This window comes from Castor canadensis, chromosome 10 (assembly GCF_047511655.1).
Source record: "Castor canadensis chromosome 10, mCasCan1.hap1v2, whole genome shotgun sequence".
Classification (NCBI taxonomy): domain Eukaryota; kingdom Metazoa; phylum Chordata; class Mammalia; order Rodentia; family Castoridae; genus Castor; species Castor canadensis.
This window is the reverse complement of record NC_133395.1, coordinates 118,396,886-118,409,380: the sequence shown is the minus strand read 5'-3', so window position 1 is coordinate 118,409,380 and position 12,495 is coordinate 118,396,886. Positions and strand designations below refer to the sequence as shown.

The 12,495-nt window shown below is 38.5% G+C and overlaps 1 protein-coding gene across 6 annotated transcripts in view; it reads left to right on the top strand.

Moving 5' to 3' along the window:
* Fhit (fragile histidine triad diadenosine triphosphatase) overlaps positions 1-12,495 on the top strand; it is a 1,296,971-nt gene that overhangs the window by 955,460 nt on the left and 329,016 nt on the right. The window lies entirely within an intron of this gene.

Here is a 12,495-nt window from a genome sequence, read left to right as displayed (position 1 = left end):
CCAGATTGAAATTTTAAGAAAGTGCTTTGGAAACAGGGCATATGTGGCTTCTGTGAAGGGGAACAACAGGAAATATTTGTTTTGTTTATAGTGGTAAAATATTCTTATACAATTTTACTATCTTAACCATTCTTCAGTGAGTCAGTCATTGGCATTGAATACCTTCACCATGTTATACAACTACCACCACTATCCATTTCTGAAATTTTCTATCATGCCAAACAAACTCTATACCCAGTACAGAAAACTCTCCCTTTCCTATTTTTTCCAGCCCCTGCTAACCTCTTTTATACTTTTCTACCTCTTTGAGTTTGCCTATTCTAGAGTCCCATGCAAGTGGAACCCTATGGTATTTGTCCTTTTCTGTCTGGTTCATTTGACTTGGTATCATATTTTAGAATTCATCCCTATTGTAATGTGTCAGAATTCTATTCCTTTTTTAGGCTGAATAATATTCCATGGTACAGATATATGACATTTTGCTTATGTGGGTACTAGCATCTTGAACTGGGCTCTCTAGGGCAAGAAAACTGTGTCAATGTTGCTTGTTGGCACAGGACATTCTTAAGTAGCAGACTAAGCGGAGTTCATGTTGCAGTTCTTACGAGGTTTATGGAAAATAACATATAGGATGTTTGGCACACGGTAGATGTTTAGAAAGTACATCCCATTTATTCCCTTATTACATTCTCCCATCCCAGAAACTCTCACCCTTGCCCAAGAATGGAAGACAAACATAGTGAGCGTGACTCTCATGGTATAGCAGGGACCAAGGAACTCTGAGTGCCTAGTGCATGGATCTTGGAGCTGTCAGGCAGGGATGGTCAGATCCTCAGACCAGGAGGAGTGGCTTGCAGGACTGTCAGTCCTCTGCTCATCTGTTTCATGAACTGGGGAAGTGGCTAGCTTCCTGGATCTAGTTGATCTCAAGAGAGGAAGGAAAATGTGGGGATTTTTTGTCTACCACACTGAAATACTTTTGCCAAGATAAAAGTGTCTGCCCTTTCTTCAAACTGCTTTTGCTGTTTCTCCTGAAAAAGTCTTTTTCATTTTAATAAAAAGCAATTTCTGTCTTCCTGCCAAGCCAGTTAAGATTCTTTGACAAACAGTTTTGCTTTCCTGGCATCAGGGTGTAGAATCTGCATGACATTGAGACCACTGGTGGATCATTTCACCTGGTCCTGCATTTGAATCAGAAGCATATGCTCTACCCATTGCTTGTGGGGGCACATCTAAACTTACAGCACAGGAAGGAGTAGCAGAATTTCTGTGCATCCTGAAAACAATAGAGTCAGGAAAGAGTGACAGGAAGAGCAAAAATGAGCATTTTATCCTCTTCCTTGTCCCCTTCCCAATATTTTAAATGATTAGTTTCTATCAAAAAATAAAAACCCATAAAACAAAACTCTTAGTTCCAAATAAAGTCAAAGTAATAGAATGAGAAGCAAAGTGAGCTTTCTAGTCTATTGCAGAATTGCTGGGAGAAGTGTTCTGTAGATTCCATTCTCTCTGTGTGTCTCTAAAGAGCCATTGCCAAGTCGAACTTGGAGAAATAAAGCAGAGATTTGTATGCTGACTTCCCACTGCGCACTCTCTCGGAGCACTGAGTGAGGAGGTTCTACCCTGCTGTTGACACTTACAGACATGTGTTCTCAGATGCCTTCCTGAGTAATGATGGGGTGGAGGGGGAGGGGCCAATCCTGAGTTCTTTTTGGAAGATGGCAATGAGACTTGGTTATACATGAAGCAGCCTTTTCCATGTCCTAAAGCTGGTATTTTCTATTCCTTTCTTCTTTTTTAAATAGTACTGGGGTTTGCTACACAGCCACAGGCGATCTACCCCTTAAGCCATGCTCTCAGTTCATTTTTCAAATAAAATCTAGTGCTTTTTGCCTATTTCAGCTTTGTACAGTGATCCTCTACTAGGCCTCCTGAGTAGTACAGGAGTACACCATTACACTTCTCAACCTTATTCAGCATATTCATTGTGTCCAGATGAATGGAATTTTTTTTTCTTTTTCCCTTTTATTTTATCATTTTTACATTTATTTACATGTGGATACATTGTTTATTCCCCCTCCCCCCACACCCTCACCTCCTCCCACACTCACATCCCCCTGCTTGAGATAATAAGAAAGACATACCGTTTTTGCTAGTTTGAGGTAAGATAGCTATACAGAGAGATTCCTGTATGCAGAGAGATTCCTGTTGCTTCCATACACTTCTGTATTGCAACCAACATTGGTTCATTTCTATCAGACCTCTTCACTGCTTCCTGGTCCCCTTCCCAGAGTGGTCTCTGCCAATTTTAGATTACTTTATTCACTCCTCAACATGGAGCATATTAACCACATTCAAGCTTTAGATTTCCTTTCCTTTTCGTCTTTCTCCTGTGTGTGTTCTCCCCTATAGTGTGTGGCCCATGTCCAATAATATTACTGCATTTGTTTTAGGTCTATAATCCACATATGAGGGAGAACATGCGATTTTTGGCCTTCTGAGCCTGGCTAACTTCACTTAAGATGATTTTCTCCAGTTCCATCCATTTACTTGCAAGTGACAAAATTTCATTCTTTGTGGCTGAGTAAAATTCCATTGTGTATGAGTACCACATTTTCTTGATCTATTTGTCAGTAGTGGGGCATCTTGGCTGTTTCTATAACTTAGTTATTGTGAATAGTGCTGTAATAAACATGGGCACGCAGGTGCTTTTTTAATAACTTGAGTCATATTCGTTTGGTTATATCCCTAGGAGTGGTATTTCTGGATCATATGGCAGATCTATGTTTAGTTTTTTAAGAAGTTTCCATATTGTTTTCCAAAGTGGTTGTACTAGCTTACATTCCCACCAGCAGTGTATGAGGGTTCCTTTTTCCCTGCATCCTCACCAACATTTGTTGTTGGTGGTGTTTTTGATGATAGCTATTCTAACAGGGGTGAGGTAGAATCTTAGTGTGGTTTTGATTTGCATTTCCTTTATGGCCAGGGATGGTGAGCATTTTTTTCATGTGTTTTTTGGCTATTTGGATTTCTTCCTTAGAAAAAGTTCTGTTTATTTCAGTTGCTCACTTCTTTATTGGTTCATTGATTTTTGGGTCATTTAGTTTTTCGAGCTCTCTGTATATTCTAGTTATCAGTCCTTTGTCTGATGTATAGCTAGCAAAGATTTTCTCTCACTCTGTGGGTGGTCTCTTCAATTTAGAGACCATTTCTTTGGTTGTGCAGAAGTTTTTAATTTCATGTAGTCTCATTTGTCCATCCTTTCTCTTAGTTGCTGGGCTGATGCAGTTCTACTGAGGAAGTCCTTGCCTATACCTATTGTTTCCAGAGTATTCTCTGCTCTTTCTTGTACTAACTGCCAGGTTTTGGGTCTGATATTAAGGTCCTTAATCAATTTTCAGTTGATACTAGTACAGGGTGATAAACATGGATCTAGTTTCAGTTTTCCGCCACTTTTCCCAGCAACATTTGTTAAAGAGGCTGTCTTTTCTCCATCATATGTTTTTGGTGCCTTTGTCAAAAATAAGGTGGGCATAGCTGTGTGGATTCATATTCTGTTCCACTGGTCTTCATATCTGTTTTTGTGCCAGTACCATGCTGTTTTTATTGCTATGGCTCTGAAGTGTAGTTTGAAGTCTGTGATACCTCCAGTGTTGCTCTTTTTGCTCAGTATTGCCTTGTCTTTTGTTTTTGTTTTTTTTGTTTTTTGTTTTTTATTTATATGTGCATACAATGTTTGGGTCATTTCTCCCCCCTGCCCCCACACCCTCCCTTACCACCCACTCTGCCCCCTCTCTCTCCCCCCCACCCCCTCAATAGCTGGCAGAAACTATTTTGCCCTTATCTCTAATTTTGTTGAAGAGAGAGTATAAGCAGTAATAGAAAGGAACAAGGGTTTTTGCTGGTTGAGATAAGGATAGCTATACAGGGAGTTGACTCACATTATTTTCCTGTGCATGTGTGTTACCTTCTAGGTTAATTCTTCTTGATCTAACCTTTTCCTAGTTCTTGGTCCCCTTTTCCTATTGGCCTCAGTTGCTTTAAAGTATCTGCTTTAGTTTCTCTGCATTGAGTTGCCTTGTCTTTTGTGTTTCCAAATGAATTTTAGGGTAGATTTTTCAATCTCTGTATGAATGTTATTGGGATTTTGATGGGAATTGCATTAAAATGTAGATTGCTTTTGGTAGTAATAGCCATTTTTACTATGTTGATTCTATCAATCCATGAGTATGGGAGATCTTTCCATCTTCTATAATCTTCCTCAATCTATTTCTTTAGTGGTTTGTAGTTCTCCTTGAAGGGTCATTTACATGCTTCATTAAGTTTACTCCTAGGTTTTAATTTTTTTTTTGAGGCTATTGTAAATGGAATTGTTTTCCTGTATTCTTTCTCAATTTGCTCATTGTTGGTGTAAAAAAAGGCTACAGATTTTTTAGGTTGATTTTGTATCCTGCTACATTCCTGAAGCTGTTTATGGTGTCTAGAAGTATTTGGGTGGAGTTTTTTAGGTCTTTGAGGTATAGGATCATGTCGTCTGCAAATAGGGATATTTTGACTGTTTCTTTACATATTTATTTCTGCTTCTTGCCTTATTGCTCTGGCTAAGAATTCCAGGACTGTGTTGAATAGAAGTGGGGAGAGTGGGCACCCTTGTCTCATTCCTGACTTTAGGGGAAATGGTTTCAGTTTGTCATATATAGACTTTATAATGTTGAGGCACATTCCTTCTATTCCTAGTTTTCTTAGAGCTTTTATCATGAAGTGGTATTGAATCTTATCAAAGGCTTTTTCTGCATCTGTTGAGATGATTAAGTGGTTTTTGACTTTGCTTCTGTTAATGTGCTGTATTACATTGATTGATTTGCATATGTTGAAATATCCCTGAATAACTGGGATGTAGCCGATTTGGTTGTGGTGAATGATCTTTCTGATATGCTGTTGGATTCGGTTTGCCATTATTTTATCAAGCATTTTTACATCGATGTTCATTAAGGGAGATTGGCCTGTACTTCTTTTTGATGTGACTTGTTCAGTTTTGGGAGGAGTATAATATTGGCTTCATAGAATAAGTTGGGCAGTATTCCTCCCTGTTCTATTTCATGGAAAAATTTAAGGAGTGTTGGTATTAGTTCTTCTTTTAAGGTCTGTTAGAATTTAGCTGAGAATCCATCAGGTCCTGGACTTTTCTTTTTTGAGAGAGTCTTCATTGCTGCTTCAATTTCATTACATGTTATAGATCTGTTTAGGTGGTTAATATCTTCTTGGTTCAGTATTGGATGGTTATAAGTATCTAGAAATTTGTCCATTTCTTCAAGATTTTCCAATTTAGTGAACTCTAGGTTTTCAAAGTAGTCTCTGATGATTCCCTGGATTTCTGTGGTGTTTATTTTTACCTCCCCTTTTTCATTTCTGATTTTGCTAATTTGGGTTTTTTCCTCCCCTCATTTTAGTCACAGTTGAAGGGTCTTGTCAATGTTGCTTATTTTTTCAAGGAAACAACTTTTTGTTTCATTGATTTTTTGTAAGGTTTGGGGTCTCTATTTCATTGATTTCAGAGTTTTACTATTTCTCTCATTCTGCTTGTTTTGGGTTTTGCTTGCTCTTGCTTTTCTAGGTGTTTTCTAGGTTGTAGCATTAGGTTGTTTATTCGAGAACTTTCTGTCCTTTTAATGTATGCACTCAGGGCTATAAACTTTCCTCATAGGATGGCCTTTGCTGTGTCCCATAGGTTCTAGTAGGTTGTTTGATTTTCATTATCTTCCAGGAACCTTTTTATTTCTCTTATTTTTGCTATGACCCACTGTTCTTGAGCAATGCCTCCAATTGCTTGTGTGATTTTTGCTGTTGTTTTTGTTGTTGAATTCTAATTTTAATGCATTGTGATCAGATAGAATGCAGAGTTATTTTTATTTTCTTACATTTGCTGAGACTTGCTTTGTGTCTTCAGATATGATCTATTTTGGAGGAGGGTCCATGGACTGCTGAGAAGAATGTGTATTGTACACATTCTTGTTAGATGAAATATTCTGTAGATATCAGTTAGGTCCATTTATCTATGGTGTCATTTAGTTCTAGGTCTTTGTTGTTGTTGTTGTTGTTGATGTTTTGTTTGGATGACCTATCTATTGGTTATAGAGGGGTACTAAATTCTCCAGCTACCACTGTGTTGGAGTCTATATGTGCTTTTAAGTCCTTTAGTGTATGTTTGATGAAATTGGGTGCACTGAAATTGAGTGCATATAGGTTGATAATTGTATTTCCTTTTGATGTATTGTAACTTTTATTAGTATGAAGTGTCCTTCTTTATCTTGTTTGTCCAATGTAAGATTGAAGTCTACTTTGTCTGATATAAGTATTGCTACTCCTGCCTGTTTTTCTTGGGCCACTGGCTTGATGAATCTTCTTCCAGCCTTTCACCATAAGCCAGTGTTTATTTTTGTCAATAAGATGGGTCTCTTGTAAAAAAAAAAAAAAGATTGTCAGATCTATCTTTTTAATCCAGTTTGACAAATGGTATCTCTTGTTGGGGGAGTTGAGTCCGTTAATATTCAGTATTAATATTAATAGTTATGTGGTGATTCCTGCCATTTAGTTGTTTTTGTTGTTTAAGGAGTTGATTGTGTGCAGCCAAATCAATGCTACTCTCTGAGTACTTGTCGTTCTTCTCCTGTGGTTTGATACTTCCCATCCTCTCATGGTTTTGTTTGCTTTCATCTTCTGTGTACAGAATTCCTTGTAGAATCTTCTGAAGTTGTGACTTGGTGCTCATATACTGTTTTTGTTTCTGTTCATCATGAAAGATTTTTATTGCTCTGTCAATTTTGAATGATAGTTTTGCTGGGGAGAGTATCCTAAGGTTGAAGTTATTTTCATTCAGTGCCTGAAATACCTCACTCCATGCCCTTCTTGCTTTTAAGGTTTCCATTGAGAAATCTGCTGTTATTTTGATGGGCTTACCTTTATGTGTTATTTGTTTTTTCTCTCTTAAAGGCTTCAATATTCTTTCTCTGTTCTCTATGCTTGTTGTTTTGATGATAATATGCTGTGGGGAGGTTCTATTTTGATCAAACTGGTGTCCTTGAGGCTTTCTGTACCTGAATGGGTAAAACTTTCCTGAGATTTTGGAAATTTTCTGTTACTATTTTTTGAATATGTTACATAGCCCTTGTTTTGCACCTCTTCTCCTTCTTCAGTTCCCATGATTCTCAGGTTTGGTCTTTTGATGGAGTCCCTGAGTTGTTGCATATACCTTTCACAGATCTTGAGTTGTTTGACTAGGATTTCTTCTGTTTTTCTTTAATTTCTATTTTACCTTCAAGCTCTGAGATTCTGTCTTCCACTTGTTGTAGTCTGCTGGAGTGGCCTTCAACTGTGTTTTTTGTTTGACTATAGGGTCTTTTTATTTCCAGGATTTCTGTTTGATTCCTTATTTGAGGTTTTTTAAATCTTTGTTCAACTCTTCTTTTATAATTTGGGTGGTCCTTTTTAATTCATCTATCTCTCTTTTTATAGTGTCCTTTGTTTCTGTGTTTGTTGTGGTCATCTCTGAATTCCTTTATTGTTTCTCTGTCATCTCATGTTATTTATTTTTGGTGTCTTGAAATGTCTTGAGTACATTTTGTATATTCTGGTTAACCATGTCTAATATCTTCTCCATGAGTTTCTCAGAGATCTCTTCTTTGAGGGTTTTTTTGTGGGCATTGCTGAATTCCTTAGTTACATTTTTTGTTGTTTTGTTGAAGTCAGGAATTGTGTATCCATTTTCTTCTCTTCCCACTGAATCCTGTATTGAATTATTTTTTTGAGGACAGTGACTTCCATCCCTTCTTCCTCTTCCCATCACTGCAATTGGTGCTGTGCCACTATATTTTTGGTAGGCTAGCTGGTGGATTTGATCACCTGATTTCTTTCTCTGATTTAATTTTTTGTTATGGCTGACTTAGTTGTTAGCTAGGTTGACGTGCTCTATCTGACCCTGGTGTGGAGGTGTAATTTAGCATTAACAAGTGCATAGGTTCAATGTCAGACCAGTTGTTAACGTATTCTATAGAAAACCCCTTGATGATAATATTTATAAACAGTCAAAGTTGAGGGGAATAATGGTTATTAGGCTAGTTATAGATTATGGGGAATTGGTAAAGGTGGCACTAAAAAAAAGGAGGGGGTGGGAAAAGCACTAGGTGGTGGGTTAAGAGGTATGGGGCTGCTGTGTTTGTGGCCTTTGTGTGTGTTTGGGAGTATTCCTGTTGTTTTAGTGGAGGGGTTTGTGTCAGGGATTGCAGGGGCTGGGGTTGTGAGCAGGTGGTGAGTGTGTAGGAGGAGAGGTCATGACAGGTTGAGGGACGATGGGAGTGGAGAGTGAAGATGGGAGAGTGGATGAGAAGGGCAGAAAGAGTAGTTGGGAGGGAGAACAGTGGATTGAAATACAGGAGAAGGAGGGGGAGTGGAGAGGATGAGAATAGGGATAAGAAAGTTCTGATGATGCAGTTAATATTATAGGACAGTTCAGCACTGAGAGATTGGCTCTTTGCCCTCCTCAGTTCTCCAGGGCAGGTTCAGTGTTCCAGTCCCACCTCCAATGTCGGCGTTAGATTACAGTTCCCTGTTTATGGCTTTCAGTTTTGCTGGGAAGGGAGGGTTCAGTCTGCCCAGGGGCTGCACTGGATTATTTTCCCGGGTTGAGAGGGTGGGCAAGGGAGCTGCACATGCTGTGTGATGCTCACCTGTATCTTCTGCAGTTTCAGGCAGGCAGCTTTGGAGCCAGCTGTTGGGGAGAAATGGTATGGTTCTCTTCAGTGCGGTGCGGCATAGGGAGGTTTTCCATAGGCTAGGGGTCCAGGATGTTGCAGGGTTTGATTCCGATTGATGCTCTGTCTTCTGCTTGTTGGGAGAAGAAAGAAAAGGAAAAATAAAAAGAGACAGAAAAAGAAAAGAGAAGTGGCCGGGTTTTTTTTCCCCAGGGCTGGAGGCTGGACATGCCTTGATGACTGTGCCAGGCAGGATTTTAGAGGCTGTTAGGTGCAATTAAAGGCTGATTTAAGAGTCAGTCTTTGAATTTTATCTGCACCTAATATGATGGTGGTTATTATTTTGGCTAGGAGCAATCAGAATTACCCAAGTGTGGCTCCAGCATCTCAAGGAGGTTTCTGAAGTCACGGAGCTTAGGTGATCTGATTCCCTGCCTTAGCCATTTTTTTCTCCCTGACTGCAATGTATATTGAGTCCCCAGTACTTTAAAGCTATCTAGAGAGGATCTTCAGTGTGTGGCAGTGAGTGCAAGCTTTGGTATCAGGTCTGAGTTCAACTCCTCGTTCCTCAAAGCCCTAGCTGTGTGACTTTTGGCTGGCTATTTCTTCTGTCTGAGCTTAAGTTTGCGTCCCTCTAAAATGATAACTTTGTCTCTTCAATAAGTTGGCCTCTGAATTAAAAAGCTTTTCCAAGCCCGACATGGTGGTTCTCATTATAATCCCAGTACTCAGGAGTCTGAGGCAGGATGATTGTGAGTTCAAGACCAGCCTGAACTACATAGTGAGACCCTGTCTCATAAAACCAATAGTGATAATAAAAATAATGATAATAAATCAATAAATAATGGGGGAGGATGATAAAGGAGGATGATGGAGGGGTGAATTTAATTAAGATATATTATAAGCACTTTTGTAGATGTCAGAGTGCACCCCAAGTACAACAATAATATGATAATAAAAAATAGAATTAAATAAAAATCAATAAATAAAATCCTTTTCTAAATCCCTTGCATGGTGTTTGCCGCACAGCCAGTGCCCTGAAAATATTGGTTCCCTCTTCTCTTTCTCTCCCAGTTTGTGGTATAATTTTTCCTTCTGCGAATGCTCCAGCAATTAAGCTTTTTGCAGCACCATCTTTATGACACAAAAATTGGCCAGGGACCTTAGGAAAGAATCTGAGACTTAGAAAAAAGAAAGCCTATCACTAGGCATTTGTCAGTTGGCATCTTTGTGTCTTTTCTGGTTGAAGGTTTTCATAGTAAAGTGATTTTTTTTTTCTTATCCATGTATGTTGAATAGCTTTTGACAGGAATTTTTGTGTGTGCCAAAGTGTGGGGAAAGTAACAAGGAGAGGACCATTCAAGATGTCACTTGCCTGTGCTACACAGTGGAGCTAAGATCCCTTTGGAAAAATCCTGATGGCGAGAGGGAGCATCTCAACTCCAGAGGAGAAGGAGGCACTGTAAAGTCAGGGTTCAGGGCACTTTTTTCTCTTCTGTTGGAATACGGTCTTCCCTGGTCAAAAACAGAAAGACAGGCATGTGCACACATGCACTCGCACACACACACACACACACACACACACACACACACACACACACATCAGTAGAAGTTTGGAGTATACAGCACTGACAATCATTACTAATCCATTGTTTCCTTAACATAAAAAAACACACAGATTTCTCACCAATGACAGGTAATGAAATGGCATTATTGGTAAGGAGGCAAAGGATGGAATTAAAAAATTTCTACACAAAAATTTAGTATGCAAAGAGATCTGAATGGACACCACTGCCAATACCACAAAGAATCCCAGGTTGTACTATTGACTCTTATCCTGTGCCTAGCCCAGCACCTGACACCCAGTAAGTGCTCAGTCAGTGCTGGTTTGGGTATCACTAGTAAGTAGATCACATAAAAGCTTTGCTGTTTCTCATATTGTCCTTAGGGAAAACAATATACTGCCATCAGGGTACTGAATGGACTTCCTCATTTCACCATCACTCTGAATTATTTCAAAATTTCTAGGGTGGTGTGGGTATGTCAGAGCCAAGGCACTTCATTAACCACAGGAATCCTTCCATTGTCAGTAGATACTATTTTTTCTATCTGACCTTCATACTTTCCCTTATCTTACATGCAAATAAAATATTTTCCAAGTTCCATATTAGACTTTTTGAGAGTAAAGTTTGTAATTTAAAACCATTGTATAGTCTATAACCTTTTTTTCACTTTTGTATGTTTCTATTCCCTTCCAGTAATTGTTTGCAAACTTGTCATTTGGTTTTAAAAAGAAATTTGAATCAAATCCAAAACTTTAAAAAGAATTCTATGATTAAAAAGGTAAATAATTCATATCCAAAGTTATTATCAAATTAAACTGATTTCACTACATGTAATAGCTTAAATGTAGAAATTTTTTCATTGATTTAGCAAAATTGTTAATGTGTTCTTCTCTCAAATATATGTTGATTCCCTCCAGAGCAATTCCTCAGAATAATACATTGTATACCATTTTCCCTCCTCTTCCTTCCTTCCTTCCTTTCTTTCTTCCTTCTTCCCTCCCTCTCCTCGCCCTCCCTCCTTCTCTCTCTCTTGTTTTCTGTTTGTTGTTGTTGTTATTGTTGTTGTTTTGAGACAGAATCTCACTATGTAGCCCAGGCTGCCCTTGAACTCAAATCCTCCTGCCTCATCTTCCTTAGTGCTGGGATCACAGGCATGAGTCACCACACTCAGTATGTATATGGTTTTCAATTTACACGTATGAAATGTCTAATTTTAGCAGTTACTATGGATAGATTTATATTAAGTATATGAAATCATTTTACATTTTTTGTATGAATGTCTTTAAGAAAACATTTTTTTTCTATATTGAGTATTTGAAGTTTTTAACTCTGTGGACATCACACAGGTTGTTTTAGGAAAAGATTACTTGAAGGGGATGAAGTGTTGGAGATAAGGAACTGTTATCAAATGATAGATTTGGCTTCTTTCCACTTTTTGTATATCATGAGGTATTTTTTTCCCTAAGGTGTTATACTTAATAGAGTCTTGGCCATCTTTCCATCCTTAAGGCCTTCCATCTTTCCTTAAGCATGGGTGGTGCTTTCTCTGTGTGGGCAATGTGCTTTCCCTTATCCAAGTCACATGCTAAATAATGATAGCACATGCAGGCAAAATGTATGACTGGAGATACTAGAAAGGTAGTAACATATGAATTCTATTATTGAGGATAAGTTGGTTACCTCATATGGGACAGGCACATTATTAATTGATAGGGATACAAAGGTACAAAAGATTGGAGAGGTCCTTGGCATAATGGTAAGGACAATAGGAAAGAAGTAACAAGATACAATGATTATGTATTGGCACTTGCATGTGTCAAAGGGAGAAAAAATGATAGGGATAGGCTACTTTTAAATGTGTGATTAGGGAAGAGCCCTCTAAGGAGGTAACCTCAGAAGAAGAGAAGGAGCCAGCCATGCTCAGAATGGAGGGAGCAAAAAAGCATCCCAAACAGAGAGAAGATACCAAATGGGAAGGAGGCTGACATGCATATTCATAGGTCAGTGTGCTTGTTGCATGGGGGACAAGGCAGAACCTGGACTACGATGAAATTGTAAACCTAGAGAGAAGCTAGACAACGTGGGGACTGTATTTTAAGGTATATTAAAATTTAAGTGCTTTGGGTTGTCAGATTTAACAAATAAAAATATAGGATACCCAGTTAACTTTGACTTAGTTTAAG